A 26,490-nucleotide genomic window follows, 5' to 3' on the forward strand; every position below is an offset into this window, starting at 1 on the left:
TGAATGTTCTAATAATGAAGCGGAGTACGAGGCATTATTGGCAGGTTTACGGATGGCAAAATCCATGGGGGCATCCAGGGTAGACGCATACGTCGACTCGTTGCTGGTTAACAATCAGGTAAACGAAACGTATGAAGCTAAAGACGAGTCAATGGCGAAATATCTGGAAAAAACTAAAGAACTCATGGATTCCTTCGACAAGGTCACACTCAACCATGTACATAAAGGAAAGAATCAAATAGCAGACGCCCTAAGCAAACTCGCCACCTCAGGCATGGAAAAGGAAGTCAAAGTCGAAACGTTACAAACACCCTCAATCGAACCACGTAGTGTTTCCGCCATCACAATGGAAGAACCTTGATGGTATACTCCGATTCTACGCTTCCTCGAAACGGGTGAGCTACCTCCCGCCAAGGGCGAGGCACAGAAGATACAAACGAAAGCGCTACAATATGAGGTCAATGATGGTGTCCTATACCGAAAATCTTACTTGGGTCCGTTGCTGCGATGTGTTTCCCCAGTAGAGGCAAAGTACCTCATCAGCGAAATTCACGCGGGTCTATGCGGCATACACGCCGGACCTCGAGCAGTGGTGGCCAAAATCCATAGCGCGGGATATTACTGGCCTGGGATGCACGAAGACGCTGTAACGGAACTACGAAAATGCCGCAGTTGCCAGAAGTTCGCTCCTCAGACAATACGGCCCAAGAACAGCCTGGTACCGGTGACAGCAGCGTGACCTTTCCAGAAATGTGTCGTGGATATCGTAGGACCTTTCCCGCCGGCCCCCGGAAAGTTGAAGTACCTAATTGTGGCGGTTGATTACTTCACCAAATGGGTGGAAGCAAAACCCTTGGCTAAGATAACGGCGGAAAATGCCAAAAAATTCCTCTGGGAGCACATAGTGTGCAGGTTCGGGTTACCGCTTTACCTGGTGAGTGACAACGGGACACAGTTCATGGATAGAATTTTCCAGGAATGGGGCACTGATCTCCACATCCAGCAGATTTTTACGTCGGTAGCACACCCCCAAGGTAATGGACAGGTGGAGCGGACGAACAGGAGTTTGCTAGAGGGCATCAAAAAACGACTGGGGCACGAGGGAAGCTCGTGGGTGGAAGAATTGCCACATGTCCTTTGGGCACGTAGAACAATGCCCAAAACTAGCAACAACGAAACCCCATTCAGCCTTACCTACGGAATGGAGGCAATGATACCTGCTGAAGCAGGGTTACCGTCGTTACGCCGTCTCAACATAGGCAATGACAACGACCAATCTCTGAGAGAAGGCTTGGATTTGTTGGAAGAAAGGCGTGAGGCAGCCGCCATCAGCGAAGCACGATACAAGAAAGCGTTGGAAAAGTATTATAACAAACGGGTGTCAAGGCGGGTGATTACGTCATGCATGACAACGAAGCAAGTAGAATGGAACCCTCAGGAAAACTGGGCCCAAACTGGGAAGGCCCTTATATCATCCAAGAAGATCTGGGTAAAGGGGCCTATCGCCTATCCCGACTAGATGGCACGCCAATACCGCGCAGTTGGAACATCGCCCAGTTGAGGAAATGCTACCTGTAAAACCTTGCTCCTAACAGCAAGAGTTAACTATCTTCTCAATTCACATTTGTAACCCGTGTTGGGGTTTTTCTGCTTTTCTTTTATTACTCCATGCAAGTTTAATAAAGATTTAAGTTTATTTGTTACAAAAGTTACCATCGCACGATGAATGCATAAAACGGTAAAAACACAAACAACACCCTTAAACACGAAATATTTTTCATTCATATAAGTCATAGGGTTAACAATAACAAGCGCTTACGGCGGGTATCTTGGTAATAGATACATACACCGCCCCAAAACGGATAGGCATCACTACATGTACATAACCTATCTCAAAAAAACCAAGTACTTGTCCCTGTTACTAAAAACCAAACATATGGGAACCAAAATACAGAACATGTTCAAAACACCTATTGAGGAAGGTTGGGTGCCATCACCACTGCAGGGGTATGCACCACCACCTCATCACCCACAACTACAACTGGATCGATGGCCAAATTGTCAGATGAACCATCAACCATCGGAACCACCGTACCTGAGCCATCCACCTGCTGCCTCCTCGGCCGACCACCAGAATGGCGTTGGTACGTCAGACGGTATCGCTGTTCAGGGTTCACCGGAATCAGACTAGACAGCACATCAGCTGATAGCTGTGGCACTCCGGGATCCACTGGTTGAGGATCCTCAATAACAATGCTCTGACATGCTCGGTTAGCACGAACCGGAGCAGCATTGGGAATGGGTCTCCTCCCCCTAAGCATCGACCTCGTTACCGGGTATTGCAGCTGGAGCAAGCCATCAGCAGCGTCAAGAACCCGGAAGATCTCGGAGAGTCTTTGCCTATATCGTTTTCTTTCCATCATGTCCAAACAACCAAATAAGGAAACGAAAGGTAAATTTATAGCAGGAGTAAAAAGTTTTGACAGTGGTGACGTCGGGTGCATTAATGGAAAATAATCATCACACGTCACAGAGCCATATTTTAAAAATTCGGCGGTGTCAGAAATCATGACATTTGCATTAATATAGCTGTCAAATCAAAACAGAAATGGGCACTAAACCCAATTCAAACAGTGTCATTAGCAAAGCAATAAGAGTACATAACAAGCAACAAAAAGAAAAGCGAAGTTGTCATTCTTCTTCAGACTCCTCCGCGGGGTCCAGCATCAGACGCAGCGATTCTATCCCATCCTCATTGACTTTGTCCATTAAATCGCCATAACAGGGCAGCGGCTCGGTATACGCCGCTTCAAGGGCGCTCGCCATATCAGTTTGCAGCTTACCCTTGACAGCATGAAAATCCGGCGATACCCTATCCAACTGATGGCAATCCATATAGCCCTTATACACACCATCATGATGCCCGGATTGGTAAGCAGCCGCGGAAAGACGATCAACCAAGCTAGTAAAATGGGGCGATTCACGCAGGTACTCAAACGCCCCCACAAGCCCATTAGTTATCAACCAATTCCTGTCTCCCCGCATAGCCGCTAGCTGGCTGGTCAAATCATCGACTTCTGCGTTGGATTGTGCCAGAGCATTTTCCACTTCTTTTAGTTTAGAGGACGACGATACAGCAAGTTTGTTGTTTTGAGTGACAAGTGAATCGCAATGGTCCTGCAACTCCTTGACCTTTCCTTCCCGTTCCTCCAGCTCTGCCTGCATAAGCCGGATTTTGGTATGGGAGGCTTCTATTTCAGTTGTCAAGCTTTGGTACCGCTCCTGAACCTGAGACACAAAATCAGTGTCAACACGAAATTTTTCCAATTGGGCCGATAACTCGAGTCTCACCTTCTGGGCCTCCGCTATGGCCTTACGTTCCAACTCCTCCTGTATATTCTTGGCCTAAGCTAACACTCGATCTTTTTCCGCCATGTCGCGGGCCCACAAGATCCGTTCTTCAGCAAGATGGTTAGTCACCCTCCGCAAATCTTCCTCAGCTTTGTTTTTCTCCGACAAGAATCTGGCCTCCCTTAATCCCACAGTCTGAAGTTGACTTTCTAAGCGGTGCTTGTCGTCCCTCAATTCTTGAATAGTTGCTCGAGCCTGGTGGAGTTGGGTGTTATCATGCATCCACCTGCGACAGATTTCAACCAACCTTCGTGGTAGGCTCACAGAGTCAGATATTGAAGAATTCATCAGATCTTCATTGTTCAAACCCTCTACGTACGCCGCTTCGGCAGGGGGATACGCCCGCTCGACCCAGTGTTGAACCACAGGGGGAAAAATCAGCCTTGAGGATTCAGCGATTTTCCAGTGAGGCTGGTAGCGTTTATCTTGAGCATTGGGGTCCCAACTGGTATAAACAGGTCGTCAATCAGACGGACACCGTCATCAGCAATACCGCTGCTCGATCCTCGAGTTTCGCCACCACCCATGCTGGTTACCTCCTGTGCCGCTGACACGGTAGTAGCATCTTTATCCACATCAGCAAAAATGCCTCTGGGCGAGTCAATCACAGGTGTATCAAGACCGCCTGTCCAAAGTGAGGATAGCGGATCAACAGTTACAGCTACTGATAACGTAGGAATAGGGAGGGGCATGACACAGCTCACAGCGGCAGTAGCAGAAGCCGAGGTCTTGAGGACTGTGGGCATACTAACACTGGCACCAGGGCATGACAGCGCCACGGTTGGCACAAGTGTTGGTGTAACAACTCCAGATGGCACTCCCACAGAGGTACCTGCACAATAAACGTAGCGGGGCTTTAGCAACATGAACGCTAGTATGCTACAGTGGTAGTCAGCAATAGGTACCTGTTAGGAAAGCACAAGCAGCCTGTACCGCCTCAAAGGCACTTAGAGTAGGTACGACAAAGGTTTTTCTTTTCTTAGAGGCACGACCTGGACTGGTCAGATCGGTGACCAAGGGAACATCACGCCCAACACTAGAAGTTTCCTCCACGGAGGGCACACCCCCATGGATTGCTGTGTGTTTCTTCCCGGTAAGCTTTATCCGGGTAGGTTTTTTCTCCGGCACTGACAAGGCGGTAGTTGCCACACCTGACAACGGGGTGACGGATGCTGTGGGGTCCGCCGGTACAGCGGGTAGAAGAAACTGCTCAAGATGCACCCTTAGCACATCTGGTTCTCCTTCGTCCAACACGCGGTCGGCAGGCTTCAACGCGAGATGCCGAGGAGGATCAATAAAGTCAAACATACCCCACTCCGCTGTGTGACATATGGGGAGTTAAAAAAAAAAAAAAAAAACACTGCAAAAATAGCAATGCATGATGATGTAAACATACCTGCATCGTCCCTTTGAAATGAGGGATAACGCTTAATATCAGGCCACAACAAACTCATGCCGGCCATCACCAACGCACCTTCTGGGATAATTGTGCACTCGAAGGGGCGGCCACACAGCTTTATGTACAGAACATTTGACGCGTACGCATCCTCAGGAGGAGCATCGTCTTTCACTTTATCCTTTGGCCCTTTCTCTCTCCAGTGCATTTCCCCAGGGATAACAGCGGCATCAAGATAGAAGAATTTCTTCTTCCAATCTTTGTCCCTCGAACTGGTAGGAATATCCCTTAGGCACGACACGTCAGTATCCCTCCGGTCGAAAGTAAAGAAAGGGGATTTCCACACAAGCACAAAGAAAGCCCTAAAGACAACCAGTTCTGGGATATGGCCCAGTGCTATGCAGGCATACTCAAATTGCCGAAGTTTCACTAAACCAAGGGGATGTATTTGAGAAATGTGGATACGGTAAAAATCAAGCACCGATTTCAAAAATTTGGTGATGGGTAGCCGGAAATTGCAGAATTTGAAAAAATCACTGAACAAAGTGATTTTACCCACCTTCAAGGGGAATGCAGTGTCGGTTTTGGACGGCAAAACGGGGTTCCATTCGGCCCTAATACCATAATCATGAACAAGGTTGTTGAAGGATGTTACGCCCCACTTACAAAACAGTATGTCTGTAGGGGCGGCAGCGGTGGAAGACGATTCGTTGGTTTTCGAAGCCATTGATTAGAAAGAACGACGAAGGAATGATTTGGGGGAAAGGATTTGAACTCCTACATAAGGAGTCGTTATTTATACGCAAAGGCAACTTTTCAAATTCAAAAAGATGTACGAACGAAAATACGTGTCCATATGGGGTAAAAACAGTTGTCACTGATATGATGACCCAACTGTCACATCCTATATTTTCGCCGTCATTTCCCAAAACCGTAGTAACAACCATAATACACTAACTTTTTCTTTTTTCTCTTAGTCCGACCTAATGGATTTCTTTCCATGAGCTCGGACTGGGGGGACATGACGAGGTGTGACCCGCATCGGTCAACCCGACCCGGTTACAACCTATTATATTAATATAAATACAAACGATTATTCTAGAACTTTCCATATCTACATGGAAGGTGCACAACCAAATCTCCAACTTTTCGGGAAGATCGTGTAAATCTCTAACTTATCGGAATACATCCTAGGTTAAAGGGAACCCTAATGGAAAACCTATAAATAGAGGTAAACGTATAAGGTATGATCATCTTGTTCTCATACATCTTCTTCTCCAAAACTTCTTTCATAAACCAATACTTATTCTCACGCCGGAGGGTGGTTACAGGAATAACCCCATTCCTGTAACGAGTCCTAATGGTGTTTCTGTTTTGCAGCCAAGCGTTCGGGTCACTAATCATTGAAGCCGTAGGTGCTGCTTAGGTCAGTGTTTCTTCATTAAGAATCAGAGCCCGACGGGCGACGCGGAGCGCAGGCATAACCCCCTAGTTTGCTTTAAACGAATTTGAAAAACACTAAACTTATAATTAGTTAGCATAAGATATTTAGATGAGAACAAAACTGCTATTAATTATTTCTGCCCCATAAAATCTATATATTAGGCTCCTAGAAGATTTATGCTATTATAATTTATAACCCCTTTCTGTATACAACTATAGGGGAAAGCTGGGAAAGTGATGGGATCGAAATGGATATTCATGTGCAACAAGTAGCAATATTGATAGAACTATCAAAATAAGTTGGGTTCGTTTAATTTTAGAAAAAAAAATCTAAATGTATGTTTTTTCCAACATTCCAATAAAAATTTTGTTGAAAACAAAGTTATATTCAAAATAAAGTATTTTTGTTTCATAAACTATGTTCAAAACTCATTTATGAGCAAATGGTGTAGATTTATGGTTGTGTGTGTGAGTTCTTCGTTGAAAAAACTTTCATGCCACATGTAAGAAATTGATTTTTCTTAATGTATCGAAGGGGTGTTTGGTGTTGCGTTTTCAAAATAGATTATGCGTTTTCAAAATAGATTTTGTGTTTTCAAAACTGCGTTTTGAAAAAGCATGTAGGTACATGCTTCTCCAAAACTGTGTTTTGGAGGCAGATAATCATTTTTTTATCCAAACATTTTCTTAGATTATTTATGTTTTACAAACGCAATAATCAAATAATCACTTTAAAACGTAATTCCAAACATCCTTTGAAACATTGGCAACTCTTAATTTTATGCAGCAATAATTGTGTTTCTTTTTTTTTCTTTTTTGGTGATTGATGGTTGGTCAACCACGTATTGTTAAAGAAAAAAAGAACACAACTATATTATATCTCATGCGAAGTGGTCAAATGGAAAAGCATGGGAACAATTGTAAAGATTAAGAATGGATAAAAGTCAATATATGATTTTTTTTAAATCATTGGAAAAGCATGGGAACAATTGTAAAGATTAAGAATGGATAAAAGTCAATATATGATTTTTTTAAATCATTAGGGTGTACGGTGTGGGACTCGGCAACGTGCGGCAAACCAGTTTGCCGATCGGCAAACACCGGCGCCGATCTTTTGACGACGCGGCAAACAAAACGAATCGGTGATATGTTGCCGACTCGGGAAGAAGAGAGAGAGTGAGGGAGCAGGAGAGAGAGGGAGTGTATGGGAGAGAGGGTGTTGTGGGGTGGGGTCCATGTCATCTCTCAACCAATCACACATTTTTCCTTTTTTTTAAAAAAAAAAGTTTACCACTTCACCAAGTGTTTAAACCATTGCCAACATTTTTCACCAAAGTTTAAACACTTTTCACTGATTGACGTGGCACATTCTCATTGGTTGATTTTTTAGTTTGCCACTTCAAAGTGTTTAACCACTCCTTACACCCTTAGCCAATTTAGGGAACGTGTTTATTTTATTATTTATGTACTTTACTAGGTTAGAACCCCGTGTATCACACGGGTTGAATAAATGTAACTTTATATATTAAATAGTAAAAAGTTATATCTTTATGAACCTCGTATATTGTACAAGTTAAATAAATATACTTTTATATATCAAATAATAATAATAAAAAGTTATATCTTTAAAAGCCATGTGTATTACACAGATTAAATAAATGTAATTTTGTATATTAAATACTAAAAAACGTCGTATCTTTAAATAACCCGTGTATAATCAGGTTGAATAAATCTACCAAATAATAAAAAAATACATCCTTAAAAACCTCGTATATTACATGTGTTGATAGATCTGAAAAAGAGTTATATCTTGAAAAAACATATGTATTACACAGATTAAATAAATGTAATTTTGTATATTAAATACTAAAAACGTCGTATCTTTAAAAAATCCGTGTATAGTCGGGTTGAAAAATCTACCAAATAATAAAAAATTATATCCTTAAAAAACCTCGTGTTGAATAAATCTAATTTTACATAGCAAATGATAAAATGTTATATATTTAAAAACTTCGTGTATTACACGGGTTATATAAATGTAACTTTGTATAGTAAATAATAAAAAAAGTATATTTTTAAAACCCCTCGTTTTACACGAGTTGAATAAATATAATTTGTATACCAAATAGTAAAAAAAATATATTTTTAATAAATCAGGATAAATTGTTTTATTATTTATTTAGTTAATATAAGATAAGTATAAATTTGAGGATACTTTCAATGAATAACACGTGTCCAAAAGATGATTTCTTTTATTATATTAGTTAGATTAGATTAGATTTGGATTAATAGTATATTAAATAAATATAATTTTGGATAAAGTCTTATGTATAAAAAATTAAAGTATTTGATATATTTGATAAATAATAAAACAATAATAATAGTAAAAAAATCTCATATGTGTATGTTATCATCTAAGTAATCCGATGTTATCCAATATATTTTTTTGTTCAATTAATTTTTTTTCTATTTAATATTATCTATAATTATTAGAAGATAAATATAAAAGAAACACGAAAAACCCTAAAAATAGGTGTCTTCAATGAATGACACGTGTCTCAAAACAGGTTTCTTTTATTGTATAGTATAGATTTATATTATTGTGACAAAACCTTTAATCGAAATATTATATTTCATGTAGTTAGATGTGACGATAAATTATATATTTGCTCAATCCTTAATTAATATGCACAATCCTTAATTAATATGCACAATCTATGATGATAGAGATACATGCATATTCATAATTCATAATTTTCTTTTACTTTTGCTATCATACGTTCTTGGTTCATGTAAAATTGAAATTATACGAGACAGTAACTTATTTTTTTCTATCATTATCAGTTAAGTGACTTTTCAAATTGAAATTTAGCAATCTGCCCTGTTGAATTTATGCACTTCTAATATTTTTTTAATTCCATGTTGTCATAAGATATAAAGGTGCTATACATTTAACTATTGAGTTACTGTATATTCGAATATTAAGTTTCATTGTGTTGACATTATTACTAATATATTTACTGGATATATATAAATTTCATGTTAGAAAAACCAAGCGTTTTGAACTCGTTACATTAAAATAAAAAAAATAAAAAGAAAATTAGAAAAAAAAACCCTCAAATTTGAAAGGCTCTAAAATGGACCAAAAGATTTTAATTTGTTGATGTGATAGTTGCAAAGTTTGGGTTGGGAGAATTTTCTTTGACATATTTTCTTCCCTCGTGTTGCTTTGTTTTATAGGCATTTATTTTGAGAAACATTTTTCCTTGTGGTCAATGTAGGATGAGGTTTTCTATTCAACTTTTTTGAAGTTTTGTTCCCATGTTTATATGGGGCTGACCTCCTAAACTTTTTGCTCAGTAGTATTTGATATGTAGTTTTTGTATAGAATTTTTTAGATATATACGTTTAACCTCGGTTTTATAATTTTTTTAGAGTAAATTACAAGTTTTGTCCTTTATATTTACACCAAATTGCAGGCGCTATCCTTTTTTCCAAAAGTTTACAGACGGTGTCCTTAACCTTCCAAAATCTTGCACGTTATGTCATTTAGGCTAAACCCAGTTAGAATTTTCTATTAAGTTATGTCATGTGCAAGGCACATGAGGGTACTATTGTAATTTCACATATTTAATTTAAAAAAAATCGCATATACAAACCCAGTAACTCTCTCTCTCTCTCTCTCAACACTCTTTCTCTCTCTAAATTATCTCTCTCTCCTTCAAGAATCAAAAAATCTGCATCTCCATTCTTATCTTTTCAATCTCCCAATCCAATTGTCCACCTTCATAATCCCTTCTCCCATGTAAAAGATCACCCACTATAAAGAAGCCACTGTTAAATTCTTTTGAGAACCAGTGAGTCATAAACCATCTTTTAACTTATACTAGACTTCAGCCACCCAGATCCACTACACTCTTGCAACATCTGTTTATACAAAAAGGGTTGACTGATTCCCACAAATCAAACATCTGTTCTTCCTAACATTCATGTGAACAAATTGCTAAATTCTTTTGTATCTAGGCATAAAAACAAACACTTGGCAGGCACCCAACCATTTTCATATTAAACCAAACACAAACAACAAATTTTCACACCTAACACATTTTCATTTTATAAAAACAAACAAAAACACAAAATCCCATAATGAAAAATCAAAACTTGAACAACACCCACTTCAATTTCTCATTAATTTAACCAAAATTCAACAGAAATATGAAAAATTAACCCAAGAAAAAACCTAGATCAACACTAACCTGACAAGCTTCTCCTTGTTTACATCCATGAAAGCTCACAGATTGGTGAAGATTGTACATTGATAACACACTCAAAGGCGATCAATACATATATACATACCTGTATCGACACAAGGATCACCCAAAATAGTTGACAAAGAAACCCTAAAAGCTCAAAAACTTATGGGTTTTGTGTAACACCTCGTAAAATCGTGTCTAATAATGTATTGAAACGTGTCCCTAATCCTAATTATGCCAAATGTTGGCTAGGAGGGACGATTTTTTTTTTTTTTGCTAAATGATGAAAGTATGAACGTGGAGGGACTAAAAGTGTCAACATGCTTAAACTATGCCTCTGAGTGACCGTTTATGGTGTTCGTATTCTCAAGCGAGCCACTTGTTGGACGAACGAAACCATTTGTGATTTCAATTAAATGTTTGAGTTATGGAGGGCTAAAAGCGTCAACATGTTAATATACCTCTGAGTGACCTTTTAACGAACCGGGAACTTTTGATGCTCGGTCATACCCCGGGTGTGCCTAATATTGGTCTTGAGGGATTAAAATTGCCAAAAAAGAAAGTTATATTGAGTTTTAGAGCAAAAGGACTAAAGTTACCAACATTGGAAAGTTGTATGGGGCCGCCGCGGGCCACGGAGTGTTTGGGTCGATCCTGTCGCGGGCTGCCAGGCCCAACCCAGCTCGAAATCTTTGCTTGGGCACCACAAATACAACCAAAACTCACTTAATTTGATACTAGGGGCTTGTTTTTGGTTTATGCCACGTACAAGGACACCTGTAGGCCTCTCATAACTCCCCAAGACACTTGGTACCACTCTCAAACACATTCCTCAACTATAAATAGGTGCATTGTGACACCAAACAACTTGCACCTTCTCATTTTTCAAGCCCCTCTCTTCTCCTGGAGATTCCCAGCTAAAGGGAGCCTCCTCTTGAGTTCTTTTTCGTGCTAGGACTACTTGTAGGTGCTCCTACCTCCTGCATTTTCATTTGTAGGCTTTTAAAAGCCGAAAGTCAAGCTTTTTCAATAAATGCTTTGACTTTCGGTTTAGACCTTAATGGTCCAGGCATTGTTCGAGATGAACATGGCTACGTGATCGTAATTAGGTAGGTGTTAATCCCTCAAAAGGGCACCTCCTGATAATCACGTTTGCTTGGTCAATTGACGGGTCAAAGTTATTAATATTAAAAAGTCAAACGGGTTAGTGTTTGAAATAATCATAATCTGAGTTTAGAGGTGTTCTAAAATATGTTTTAACACTTAAACAACTTGGTAATAATTATTAGAACATGTGTAAACATGTTCGGCTCGTCAATTCCAGTCTTAGGGTCGGTTCCTAACCGAAAGTCGCAAAGTTTGACTTCTACTTTGACTTTCGATTCTAACCCGATTTTGAATAGTTTGCTACCGATTTAAGGTTCCATTATGATCGTAATATAATGTAGCATAACCCTCTGAGTGAAACGCCCTGCTTTTTCGTACTTTCCATAATTAGAAAGCTTGTTTAGTATTTCTATTTCTGGAAATCTTGTATTCTTGTATTTCGTATATTCGTTGTATCGTTGTAAAATCCGAGACTTGGGTCATAAATAAAATTCATATCTCATAAAAACCATACTTTACTTATGCATACATGATCATACATTTGAATTCGTCATACTTATGTTACATTATTCGCGATTCGATACATGTTAAACATACAAATACCAATCATACATACTCAAGTTATACGTTTCCATGCATGTTTATACATCCTTGATATATACGTATACTTAGTTATGCTTATTCACACTTGTTCACATATTAAAAGTTCATAAGACACACTTATATTATGCCTTTATACATAATTAACCCTAAAATCTAACTAAGTTAAAACATAAGGGACCAAAAGTTTCAAAATAACAAACAAAATCCCGGAGTATAGTGGGTCGCGGGCCGCAACCGTGCCACTCCATCTCTCTCGCGTGCCACGAGCCCTTCGATCTGGCAGAAAGTTGTTCCCAACTCATCTATTGGTCATTCTTGTGTTATTTGGTGTGTTTTCTTCATTATTTAATCACCTAACTTAACCGTAATCCACTCCTATAAATCCCACTTCATTCCCACACTTTTCCACTTTGCAAACATAATAATCCTCAATCTAAACACTCCAAATCAGTAGCTAAATCTCATATTATAATCAGTTCAAGTTATAAACTTTCATGTGCAAAAGTGAGTCAAAACTCACCTTTCTTCTACCTTTCTTCACTCCTTCTTCCTCTACAAAGTGTGGAACACCTCTAGGGTTGTTTTCACAAGGTTTTCCATGGAAAACCAAGGTGAAACATCACCATATTGAGGTCCAACTTTCTATTTTGGAAGAAAACTTATTAAAACTTACTTTAAGCTTATGTTTATTCATACAAACCTATGTCCTTATGCTACTAATCAAGTCTATGATTAGTAAGCTTAAAAACAAGGTTGTTGCATACAAAATTGGAGTGTTTTATCACTCCAAACTTTCTGTTTTGAAAGGGTTCTAACCCACAAGTGTTGTATCCACCAAGCTTGTTCTTGAAACAAGACTTGTGTTGGATGTGTGTGATTATTTGGAAGCCTTGGCTTTCCTACCTCCAATCCACCACCTCACTTGATGATTTGTCCCTCGAGTAGTTAGTTAATTCATTCTTTATTTTATTACAATCATGACCATCCTTGTTGTCCTTGTGACAACTTGTGCATTGGTGATTCTACGAAAGAGGTCTTAAATGGAAGGTCATCCTCCTACCTCCTTGCATGACTTATATGAGATCCTTGTAACACTTGTTGGACTATAGTCATACTATATACTATATACCATATATAAAACATCTAATAACCGAACCCTTCATGATAATCAAATGATTATTCGTCAAGGTACTAAGTTACATCACCTAAGTACTTAGTTTCTCGTTACGATTCTAATGGATATTTAAACCCATGAAATCATTCTAACCCTTATGGGTTTTTATAGTGTCAAGAACGAGTACTAAGTCTAGATGATTATTTTCTTGTATACTTACTTTTGTTATACTTTAAATTCCGAATCTAAATCCTCCGTTATCATCCAAATTACTCACACACCTATGTTTTCTCGTGTAGAAGGACTCGGTGTTCTACCTCCAAATCAACAACTCTTCACGGACTAACAAGTGGAAGCTTGCAAAACCGTGAATACACTTGACCCGTTTTTACTTTTAAAACACTTTGGGTTGTAACATGTTAATATATCAAATTCACAACATACACTTAAATATGCTTTGTATTCTCAATCCTTATACATGCTACTTGTTTACTTAGGTACATGCTAGAATCATACATGTTTTTGTCATTAACTTTGCTAGCCCGAACTTAACATATATAGCGCTATAGGAGTAGCACGTCGCCCGTCGGGGTCTTGTTAAGTCTTTTATTCATAAACTTGTCTCGTTACTTTTGTGGCGAGGGACACTTAATTCTTGTGGACACTTGGGGTTTGACATATAGTGACGCATGCTAGTTTACCTTGTATACAATTGCCATGTGGATTCGAGAAAATGCTCTTTATACTTATGCTATATTTATACAAACCTTGTGTACTCGCCAATGCTTTTGCATTGAACTTTTATTTTAAACATGTTACAGGTTGATGTTGATGCCATGATGAATCTAGTAGGGATGACTAGAAACACGCTCAAGATACTAGATTTGATTATGTTTTGTTATGTTATTGTTGTCGTATTTTGTCATTTCCATGTTGTACTTGTACTTCTTTCGTTGTATTGACAATTTATGTTTATTAATGAAAATCGGTTTTGAATTAATTATTGTCGCAAAATAGTGTTATGTGTGATGAGCAATCTATTTCGTCTCACTCCAATGATTCCGCCATCGGTTGGGGTGTGACACTGAGGTTATATTACACGATCATAATAGTAATCTGAGTTTTATGCATGTTTTCGTTATTATGCCATACTTGGACTAATTTGCCCTTTTTATTAAAAAAATAAGGTTTTAATCACTAATGAACTTGCAAATGGCTTATGTACTGATATGTTAAAATATTTAACATATTTTGATGTTATTAAACTGATCATAAACTGAGTTTTCATATAATGTCGTAAATTATGCTTTAAAGTGACTGAAATGCCCTTTCGGCACATAGAACGGTTTTAAACATAATTTCTCGTATAAAACTCATCACCTACTGATATAATATCATAATTAGAATAATTTGGGATATCAAGTCCGTTTATAATATGAGTTTAAGTACAAGTCCCAGTATTATGTCCTTAAATGACGAAAATGCCCTTTTGGCACTTAAAATGATTTTAAATCATAAATGTGATACAAAACCTTTTACCTAATGATAAGTTATATTAAATAACATATTTTAACAACATAAACCTGATCATAACATCAGTTTTGATAAAAGATCGCGAATATCGTCATTTAACAACTTAAACGCCCTTTTGGCGCATAATATGGTTTTAAACCATATTTATCACCAAGACTTGTTACCTAGTGATTTTATAACTTATTTAAAATATTCTTACATTAGGTACATGTTATAAACTCAGATTCTCAAATAAGCTTTCAAACTATGTGTGAAATGACCAAAATGCCCCTACGGCGCATAGTTTGGTCTTAAACTATAAAACACACATATGTTTGATATCCTACCGATATTATATCACAAATAAAGTATTTTTTCAGAACGTTTATGGTCATAACATCAGTTTATACGCAAGTTCCTTTTATACGTCGCTAAATGACCAAAACGCCCTTATAAGGCGTAGTTTGATTTTAAAACCTTAACGGGCATACAAGTTAATATCCTACTGATATTATAACTTGTTTAAAGCGTATTGGCATATAGAACTTGTTCGTGACTCATCCGGTTACCCGATATCGCTTATACGAGTATGGTTAAGCTTATGTAACTAGTTTACGTAAGTTTACCGAAACGGGTTAAACCTTATCATTTTTATCTCAAATTCCAGAATGTTATTTGTTTACCTATATTATACAAGTCTTAGTACTTGTTGGGTTTAAACTACATTCTCCGGTCATCACTTAATCAAGCGTATCGTACCGTTTTTGATATTTTAAGTTAACCGGTCCAAGTCTATGACTTGAATAAGACCCGTTAGCATTCTAATTGGTTATTTATAGCATCATTCCAGACTAGAGCCTTCTAGTAAATTGCTACCTACTCTTACTTAATTGAATACGGCTGAGTTATTTATAAATCTTGCATTATAAGACGAGTGTTAGCTCAGGTAAATATTCTTAACCTATTTTCCCTATACGGGCTTGGGATACAGTATATTATTACCGTATGGTCGGGTATGGGATCGAAGACCAGTGTGTCGGGAATTGAAATAACCCGTTTTAATTCGTATTGCTTGACTTAAACATTGGGGTTTAATGCGACCGTGTCCTGGATATCCTCAGCTCATTTAATTGTAAGTGGCCACGACCTAAGCGCGGGGTGTAGGCATACACCTGACAGACGCTAATGCTTTATTAAAATGATTTTATAACCCAATACGGGTTTTGCCCAATATGGGTATTGCCAATAAGGGAATAAGTGGTGTGTCGGTTAATCACGTCTCGGCTTTGTTACCGGGTCCTAGATGTATTGTCAAGCATTGTAAAAATGATAACATGAGATATAGTTTGTCCCAAGTTATTTATGAAAAGTATATGTACCATTGTGTACATGAAAACATTTTTGAAAATGTTTTCAAAATGTGTCGGTTGATTGTATTTACCAGTGAAAACTGACGTATTTTCAAAAGCCTATTAGTCTGATGTTCTCCCTTTTATACGTCAATAGGCTGAAAGTTGCTAGGTAGTGCTAGGATAGGAATTTGCAACTCTTTTGCATAAAGCCTAGTAGTCTGATGTTCTCCCTTTTATACATTTATTGATCCGCCTGTGGATTTTATTACAAACAAGTCTGTATAATTATTTTGAACATTTGTACGCTTACGTTTGTAATAATATTTTATACTCCAAGACTTCCGTTGTGCTATATGTGAATATTTGACTATGACGATACCAATCTTACGTCACGATACTCCCCACCGGGTTTGTGGTTGGAAATTCGGGGTGTGACATTTTGAGGGGAAATTAAAGCAGAAAAATAAAAAAAGAGTGAAAGTGAATCAATGAGAACACACCGCAATTATGGTGGCGGTGATGTGTTAGTGGTGGTGGAGAGTGGTGACAGGCTATGTTAGAGAGAGAGAGAGAGAAGAGAGAGAGGGACTTTTAGATGTGAAAGATAGAGAGAGATATTAAAAAAAGGGGTAAATTGCACGGTACAGAGAGAGATATTATATTTCTTTATTTTTCAATTTATTACAAACTAGTCCCTAAACGTAAGTTTTTTTTACACAATAGTCCCTGAAGAGATGAAATGATAACAATGCCCTCATATGCAAGGCACAAGACCAGATTTAACCAAAAATTCTAGCTGGGTTTGGCCTAAAGAACATAACGTGCAAGATTTTGGAAGGCTAAGGACACCGCCTGTAAACTTTTGGAAAAAAGGACAGCGCCTGCAATTTGGTGTAAACATAAAGGACAAAACTTGTAATTTACTCATTTTTTAGGTATATACGTTTTAGTCCCCTCAGTCGGAAATCTGAAACTTCGCCACTGTATGATGAGACTTTATACATTCATAAGAAGAAATTGATTACCAAAAATTTATTAAATAAACTGTATCTCGTAATGATAGAAAAATAAATTTCGTGTAAGTGTGCATTGTTTACTGGACAACATACTATAGCCTTTTATTTTATTAATATATATATATATATATATATAGACCGGTTATTGTACAATGGCCTTTATCGTACAATATGTACGTGATGCCCACAGCCGTATGATCTTCCATCATTTAAACGCGGGCGTAACTAATTTATATGATTAAATTAATCAAATTAATATATATAAATCATACCGCCAAGGTTAAAATCGTCATTGCGAAATCATAATCCCTGTAAATCAAAGAAGATACTTCACAATCATACCCCTAAATCAAAATCAAAAACCTCACATCCTTCTTCCCCAAACTCCGTTCGACTCTTCCGGTGCGATTTCAACGAAGGTTAATGAGTTGGGAGCAACGGAACAAGACCAACAACGATAGACCACAATCAAAGAAGATGAATCCAGGTTATTGATTATACATACGATTTTATAATGGGTTTTGATAAGGGTTTTGTAGGACATATGCGATTTTGTATTATTAGTTGTGTTTGGTAAGGGTTTTGTCTGATACATGCGATTTTATATCATTAGGGGGTTTTGGTAATGGTTTAGTGTGATACGTGCGATTTGGTATGATTAGGGGGTTTTGAGTAGGTTATGTCATCGGTTAGTTCTTATAATATGCGAAATAGATGTAAAAATTAGTTGTGTTTGGTAAGGGTTTTGTCTAAATAAGCGAATTTTGAAAACAGGGTTTCACACTATATGCGAAATACATGTGAACCTATTTGGTTATGTCTTGCTTATGATTCTTATAATATGCGAAATAGATGTAAGAGTTATGTTTGGATTATTCTAATATGCGAATTCTGATTATACATTGCATATAACATGCGAAATACATGGTTTTATACCATGCGAAATACATGTGAAACTACTATAGTGGTTTCTTATAACATGCGAAATACATGTTTACATATTAGTGTGCTTCTTATAATATGCGAAGTCTTTTTTGAGTAACATGCGATTTTGTAGAAATTGATGATGATGATGACTTGGAAATGCCTATATCCACATTGAAGAAAGTGAACAACAACAAGAAAAGAAGGGTTGTAGAAGAAAATTCTGATGATGATGACTTCGTTGAGCCTGTACCAAAAAAGAAGAAACTGAAAGAGGGTGAGAAACTGAAACAAGCTAAGAAATCTAAAATACAAAAAAAATAATCCTTCCAAAAAAAAGAAAAGGGAAAAAAACGAGCCAACCTGAACCACCTAGAACACAACCTAGGCCTTTCTTTGAATATCACAACGAAGCATTGCTGTTGAGATGTCAACCTACACCGTACATGGAAACTGTAAGAAATTTTTCAAAAGAACAAGTTGCTGACGTGAAAAGTATGGGCTTTGGGTCTATTCTAGATATGAATCTTAACCATATTTCAACACGTTTAGGATTTTGGCCAGTTTGAAACTTTGATGAGGAGTTTAATGAGCTTAACATAGGTAATCATCAAATCAAAATTACTTCGGATTCAGTTTATGAGGTCTTTGGAATACCAAAAGGACCTAAGCAAGTTGTTACAGTTGTTGATAAAAGAAAAGTTAAAAAAGTTGAAAAGAGTAAGGAACCCAAAGGTAGGGATAGTATTATTGATCAGTTCATCAGTCAATGGGCAACCAACGAGAGGATTACTCATGCCTTGATTGCATCAGCAATTAACAACCAAAGAGAGGGAGGAAGCTTGTTTAAAATCAATTTCCTAGTATACTGGATGACATTTTTTTGCGGAGACTACAAAAGCTACAAATGCAAATAAAAGATGTTTGCTGGGAGTAGAAGCTGTTGAAGATATACCGCATCTAGATTGGTGCTCGTATCTACTGGAGACATTACGTCGGACTAGACAGGGGTGGAAAAACACAAAAATACAATACGTGGGACCTGTCGCCTTTCTTATGGTAAGTTTTACTATATTTGTTAACAATATAAACAAAAAAATAAATATGTATTCTAAGTAAAAATTACCTCTTTTTTATATTTAAACAACTTTTATATACACATGAGTACAACAAGAGGCATCGGCTATTCGAGCAAGTCGCCGAGATGCCGGTTATTCGTTATATCACATCTGAGTTGATTGATAAAGTTGAAGAACATATTTCAAATAAAGGACCTCTGACGGATAATGAAATTGAAAATGATTTTGAACCAGATCAAGAGCAGGGTCATTCAACGGAGGAGTATACAATACCACCCGTTGACGCCACAAAAAGCTACAGAAAAAGAACTGCGCCTGCAATAGAAAACGAAGAGGACCCTTGCGGGCACACAGATGATATGCTTGATTTCAGCATTGACATGCCGGAAACTTCGCAATTGAACCTTGTGATGGGAGTTGGAACACAGACACGGAAAATGATGGACTATTGCAACACTCCTGTTCAACTTTCTCATACTGTAATATACGGTTCCGAGCAGCAACAACGACAGACTTCGAACATCAATAAATGGGTATGCCCATCAATATTAATTTCATTTATTTTTACATATAAAACATTGATGTTATTCTCAGCGGATTATTGTACCAAAAATATTACAGAATCTGTTGAAACGAATGACGAGCAATATCAAAAAATACAATGCACTTGTTCAAATTGTTCAAGAAATGAACAACTTGGTTTTGGATGCAAAAACAAAGTGTTTTTAGGATCCGAAAATTATGCAAGTGTGTAAGCGGTGAGAAGACACGCTTCGAAGTACATCGGTTTGTATGTCGCCTGATTCGGTTCGAGAGCCTCAATCTGCAGCTTGTGATGTTGATCAAGAAGATATTGCAAATGAAGAATGTAGAGGGAATGTAGAAGTTCAAGAAGTCATAGCCAATGTTGTGGACAGTGTGAGACACATGGAATCAGAAGGTAAACATGCGATTTCATAGTACACATGCCATTTCATATACACATGCGATTTCATATACACATGCGATTTAATGTAGACATGCGATTTCATGTATACATTTGATTTCATATACACATGCGATGTCATGTATAACATGCGATTTTGATTCTGGCTTATTTAACTTCAAAAATTTGTGTGTAGGACTACTGCAACCAGATGATGGAGGAGTAACAGAGACAGGTGATGGGGGAGTAACAAACACCTTTATTGCAAAACTACAAACTGTGGAACATGGTGTATACGTTTACAACTCACAATTGCAGGGTAAAAACTTTTACTACAAAATAAAAAAAAAAAGAACAAAAGATTATATTTTTTAACTACCACTCTGTTGTAGAAAGTGGTGAAACTGCGATGGAAGCAGCAGTGAATTTAGCAGAATCTACATAACACCTTCCAGAAAAACTTCCAGAAAAACATACCTCCAAGGTACAAAATTTTATTACAATAAAAGGGTAAACGTTTAACATTTTTTACTAAAACAATTCGAAACACTCTTGCAGATTCTAGGCCAAACAATGAGCATAAATCTAAAACCGAAGTGGAAGCAGTTAATTTAGCAGATACTACACAGCAGGAACCACAAGAAAAGGATTCGGATATCGAAAGTGAAAAAGAAAGAGACGTGGTATGCCCTTTGGTACGGCTGAAGAATTGCAATCGAGTTACTTTTCAGCCTGGCACCCAACCTGGTAGTACACAAGGGAAGGAACCCAGGTAGGGGGGAAACAGGTCTCAAATCCAGTTGAAAAACAACCACCTGCAAAACAAAAAGCGGGAAAAAGGGACGTGGAGAACAAAAAAAGGAGGAACCAAAGGGGTTAAATGAATTCCTTTATAAAAAAATAGAACTCGCAAAAACTCGAAATGAGAAAAGGTATGCGGACCTTGGGGATGTGTTTTGTTCCCCTTTTTGCAACAGAGTGGTTAATATGCATGAAGCATTCCTAGATCGTGAATTGAGTGTGATTAGATACACATTTGCTACGCTTATGGGAATGGAGTAAGTAAACAATTAGATCAACTAAAAACATGTATATATATGCTCAAAAAAGTTAATTATATAATGTTTGCCTAGCAGATTAGTATTTTACCGATAAAAAACTGGGGTTTACACATACAAAGCTATCTTCGAAAGCTTCTATAGAAATCAATATGTGGCATCAAACGGAATCGATGCATTTGTGGATGTGCTCAACCTTGAAGAGAAGAAGAGGGCTAGAAAATCATCATCGTACAGACTCTTCTTGTATAGTACAATATTGGTATGTTTCTGATTTTTGACCAATATTATTTAGCATTTGCATGTTTATCTAAACATTTTTGCATGGCATATCCAACAAAAATCGCATGTTCAGTAATTTCGCATACACATGTAAGAATTTCGCATGTAAAAACATTTCAGAAATTTCGCATGCACAATTAAGCATTTTGCATGTAATACATTTTCATATATTCAATGTTTTCCATAATCAATACATTTTGCATGTAATAATTTCGTATGTATACTCACATGGTAATACATTACTTGACCTTACTTGTAATTACTTAACATACAGCCAGATATCATGTACAATGATAACTGCATCGACAACCAACGGCTAAACGTATTTACCTCAAATCTTGAAGACATCTTACAGAAATATAAGTTAAAAAGTGGATTAGTTGACCTCCTGTTTATTCCAGTACTTCAAGGTGATCATTTCTATTGCATGTGCTTCCACATGAAAACCGGTCAAGTTGAATTGATTGACAACTTAGCAATTGAACAAGAGTTTAAAGATAGATACAATGGGCTTCCAGACACCCTGGTAATACCAAATTTGTTCATATCCATGTTATATTTATGTAAAACTACTGACACAATGTAGCTATGTTACAGAGAAGGGTACTGGTTTTATACCTGCAAAAGGCCTTAAAACAACACCAGCTATCAAACAACTTGATGAATCACCTATAGAAAAAAAAGAGATGGAGTGGAGAACTGTTACTAACAGTGTAGATTGTGGAGTGTATACAATGCGACATATGGATGTCACACCCCAACCGATGGCGGAATCATCGGGGCGTGGCACTAGGCGAACCAGATTACTCAAGAGAATCCATAACAACTATTAAATGACAATATTTAAAAGGTTCATTATCCCATACCAATAAACAAATATTTCAAAAACAGTCATCACAGAGTTCACATCTCTTAAACAACAACAAGTCCGACAATCTAGATTTTATTTGCGAGTTTCTAGACTCCCTAAATCCATTGCAGCAAACAGACCATCAACCTGCCACATACGTTAAAATAAAAGTCAATACATAAAGTAAAGGTGAGTACACAAGTTTGCATAGATATAGTATAAAAGCGTTTACGCACAACCAACATGTAACACGTAACGGGCGATGCATGTAACTACCAACAATGATACCACCTAACCATGTGACTACGATGTAGAGTATGCACGACACATGTTCACCGAAGTAAACATGTGAAGTAAAGTAATGTGATCGTTAGCAAACTCTGTTTACAACAGATGCTGAGTCCAAACTATAGTACTATCGTTGCTAAAGGCGGTCTAGTGTAACACTGTGTGAGCATAGTAACAAGCATTCAACAAATCACGTAGAGCATGCGGGAGCGGTTAGCGTTTATAAAGTGTTTGCGTTGTGTGTTGTCTTTTGATAGAGAACGTGTGTAACACCCAAACGTGCGTTAAATGAAAATGGGTTCGAGTATACTCACAGAGCATGTACTAATCAAGAAACACGATCCTCAATGGATTGAAGGGAGCGTCGGGTCAGCCTGCATACGGGAACAGAAGCATAAGTCCTCCAAAGTGCTGAAATGGTCGAAAATCGGAGTGTCGGTGGGAAACAGAAGCTTTGTACGAAGCTGGTGCCTTCATACGAAGGTGGGTCTTCGCACACGTGGGGCTTTCGTTGTCCAAAATCGAGTGTCTTCGCGTCTGTCTTCGAAAAATCGAGTGTTCATCTCTCCAACCTTAAGCTACTGATTAAACTTAAAGTCGGAGAGGTCTTTGATTACATCACGGGTGGAAATCAGGCTGTGAAGTGTAAAAGCAGTGCCTTTGTACGTAGGTAGAGCCTTCGTAGGAGGCCATGTACCTTCGTACAAAGGCAGTGCCTTCGTACGAAGCTGGCTTCGCACAGAACAGTTCAGTTCACAAATGTGGCTGTTTTTGGCATTCGATGTTGTGTTTTCGCCTGAATCGGATGTGTTTTCGAGTCCTATTCAAGCTGGTTTCGACATTACCTCATTCCACTATTCAGTGAACGAAATACATGCCGTTTTAGGTCCGTTTATGGTGAAAAATCAAGCATAAGTGGTTTCTTTAAGAGTTTGAAGTTAGATTCAACACTTGGTGAGTGTGAAATCAACTGATTTCTAACTTGGGAAGTCGTGGCTAGTCCCAATACACTCGGTTACGTGTAAATCCGTGGTGAAAGAAGAAGTTTTGATGAAAAAAGATGAAGGGTTTTCGTAAAAGCAGGAATTTATGAAGAAAAGAAAAAGTTAAGTGAAAAGATGAATGTTTTTAAGTGAAAACATAAGAGTTTAGATGAAAATGAAGTGATTCTTGTGGAAATCGAAGTGGAAAACGTTGTATAATTGAAGAAAACTGTTAAATCTTACTTGAAAATGGTCGGACAACAATTCAGCAGAGTTTCGAAATGAACAGCAAGTGAGAATGAATGAGGAGGGGCTGGGTATTTATTGATGATGGGGGTTCGCACAGAAGGTCCTGATTCGAACCAGCTGCCTTCGTACGAAGGCAGTGCCTTCGTAGGAGGCTGCCTGGCTTCGTACGAGGGGCCTGTTTTGTGCATAAAATCCCATTTCCGCGTGTAGGATGCTCGTTTAATGCGTTTTGTTGCGTTAGTTAGCATTGGTACTTTAAGTATTTTAGTGTAGCATCGAGTTTCAAGTTTTGTTGCATTTTAGTGTGATGAATCGAGTTGTGCGAGTAGCGTTGAGTTTGCATTGCGATAGCGTTTGCACATAATAAGCATACACAAGTAAAGCACATAAGATCACACAGCATAACATTACTACTACTAATAACAGCGTTTGCGATTTAGCGTGTTAGTTGGGATAAGCGTATGCGGAGGCGTATGATAACCAAACAAACAAACACGGCAATTTAAATAGCATAATTCTCTGTAATTCGTGTTGCGTAAGCGTTTGCGAATGTAAAGCATTTTAACGCATAGCGGTGCAGTGTGATGAAAATGTATTTAGTAAAATATAACCCCTTTGTTTATGTCGAATCTCAGAGTACAAGACGGTTACAAATCGAAGCAAAAGCAAACGGATAACAATCCGAAAAGTCGGGTTGTTACAATGGAAACATACAAGGGGAAAACATCGTGGATATCTGGGTTAAGGAAAGAAAATGAGGTAAACAATAGACAAAATTCACAACTCCATCTCCTCAGACACAGATATCTTAGTAAGATTGTTCTATCCGAGTTCAATCTGGAGCGTCAACGAATAATTAAAGAGACAAATGCATTCCATAAAAGGCCGGACGGAGACACATATATGAAAGATTTGGATATAAAAATCCCAGAGAGGTTGAAAGCATACTTTCAAAGGCCAGTATAAACTTGTTTGATGTTGGATTATTGTACTTATTACATTACTTTTTTATTTTGAAGTCGCATGTTTGAAGTATTTGAAACATGACATTGGAAGATTTATAATATGCGAAATATGGAAACATAACATGCGAAATTAAATTCTACACAATAACGTAACATGCGAAATAGGGGAAACATAAAAAGATACAAGCACAAAACTTACATGTTTTATTAGATAACCACTTGAACAGAAAAAGTACAAAGATACAAATCAACAAAGTCATGAGAAAGATGAAAGAATAACATAACATTTAAGATGTCCATCGAGCATCTTAAAATAGTTATCACATCCGCCGGCTCTTTCAAGTGCTTCTCATCCCTCTCACCCAGATCAACCATGAATATAACAGTGATTTCTCGAAGACTACTCACTTGCATCTGAGAAAGCAAGTTCACAATTTCTTGTCTTCTCTTCATGTTTTCTGTTACACGAGAAAGATTGGTTTCCAACATCTCTTGACATGAGCGGTCCTCTTAAATTTGTTCCAGAATCCTTTTCCTCAAACCCTGTTTGATACTTGAATCAGAACACGAGGCAGAAGAGGATGTTAGGAGGTCTACCATTTTTTTAGAAGATAAGAAATAAGTGGTTTAAGATTGGGATATAAAGAGAAAACTCTACATGAAAACAAAAAACACTGTGTACTAAATTATTGAACTGAATTATTGATGTAAGGCCCTTTCATCTAGACAAATCTATTTAAAGATACATGTGATTTATGTAACTTATGCATATTTTATAAAATAATGAAAACAACATGCGATTTATTGTTGGTGCATATGTCAGTTGACTTCGTCTTATGTCTCGCATCGAGTCATGTAATCTAGATTGGATAGACTGGAGCTCGGTAGACTAGAAAATAGGATTTTAGAGAAGTTTGTCCAGGTCGCACGAACTGGCTGGTCCAGTTCGTACGAACTGACCAGGTCGCACGACCTGGTGAAGTATGGTTCGTGCGGACTGGCCATTCCTATAAATAGGTGAGCTCAGTTCTTCATTTGTAACATTCTGATTCCGGAGACGAAGTGCTGCCGAAGTGTCGTACGATCTGTAAAAGCTTTCAAATCAATCCAAACGATAGTTAAAGTGATTCCTAGTGTTAAACAAGCTTCAATCATGTCCGAATCATTGAATTCCCCCTTTGGTTTGGATTAAAACTCTTCTGATCGACTCATTAGGTCGAGTCTTCGATCCTACAAGTGGTACCAGATCTCAGGATGAAGAGTTCTTACCATTTCAGCTTGTTTTCACTGAAAAATCTGACTTCTACTCATTCTTTTACACTTTTTCATCAAATTAACTAAGATTTCACGGATAAAATGATCTGATTTTGACATATAACACGTAAAACACTGTTTTAATCAATCCTTGAAAAAATCAGGACCTAATTCAACCTAAAACCTGTTAAAATTGACCAAATCGTGTGAAATTATGTTCAGATCGTTTGAATTGTATCAGATCATGTGAAATCATCTTAGTTCGCATGAGTTGAGTATCCAGGTCGCGTGGAAGTTTTGATCAGGTCGCACGGATTGAACACAAATCGCACGACTTGAAAGTGTTCAGGTCGTTTGAAAGTATTCTGGTCGTACCAAGGTCAGATCGCACCAGGTCAGGTCGTATGGGTTGTTCCAGACCGCACG

At 37.8% G+C, this 26,490-nt stretch overlaps 1 long non-coding RNA gene across 1 annotated transcript; it reads left to right on the forward strand.

Annotated features, from left to right (window-relative positions):
- The first annotated feature begins 18,192 nt into the window (after positions 1 to 18,192).
- LOC110935008 lies at positions 18,193 to 22,402 on the forward strand. The gene is made up of 9 exons (XR_002588795.2): positions 18,193 to 19,190; positions 19,445 to 19,743; positions 19,832 to 20,150; positions 20,332 to 20,454; positions 20,528 to 20,619; positions 20,694 to 21,193; positions 21,272 to 21,455; positions 21,750 to 22,001; positions 22,073 to 22,402. It is a non-coding gene; the product is annotated as an uncharacterized LOC110935008 (long non-coding RNA).
- Positions 22,403 to 26,490: the final 4,088 nt, after the last annotated feature.

The sequence above is a fragment of the Helianthus annuus genome, chromosome 4, assembly GCF_002127325.2.
Source record: "Helianthus annuus cultivar XRQ/B chromosome 4, HanXRQr2.0-SUNRISE, whole genome shotgun sequence".
NCBI classification, from domain to species: domain Eukaryota; kingdom Viridiplantae; phylum Streptophyta; class Magnoliopsida; order Asterales; family Asteraceae; genus Helianthus; species Helianthus annuus.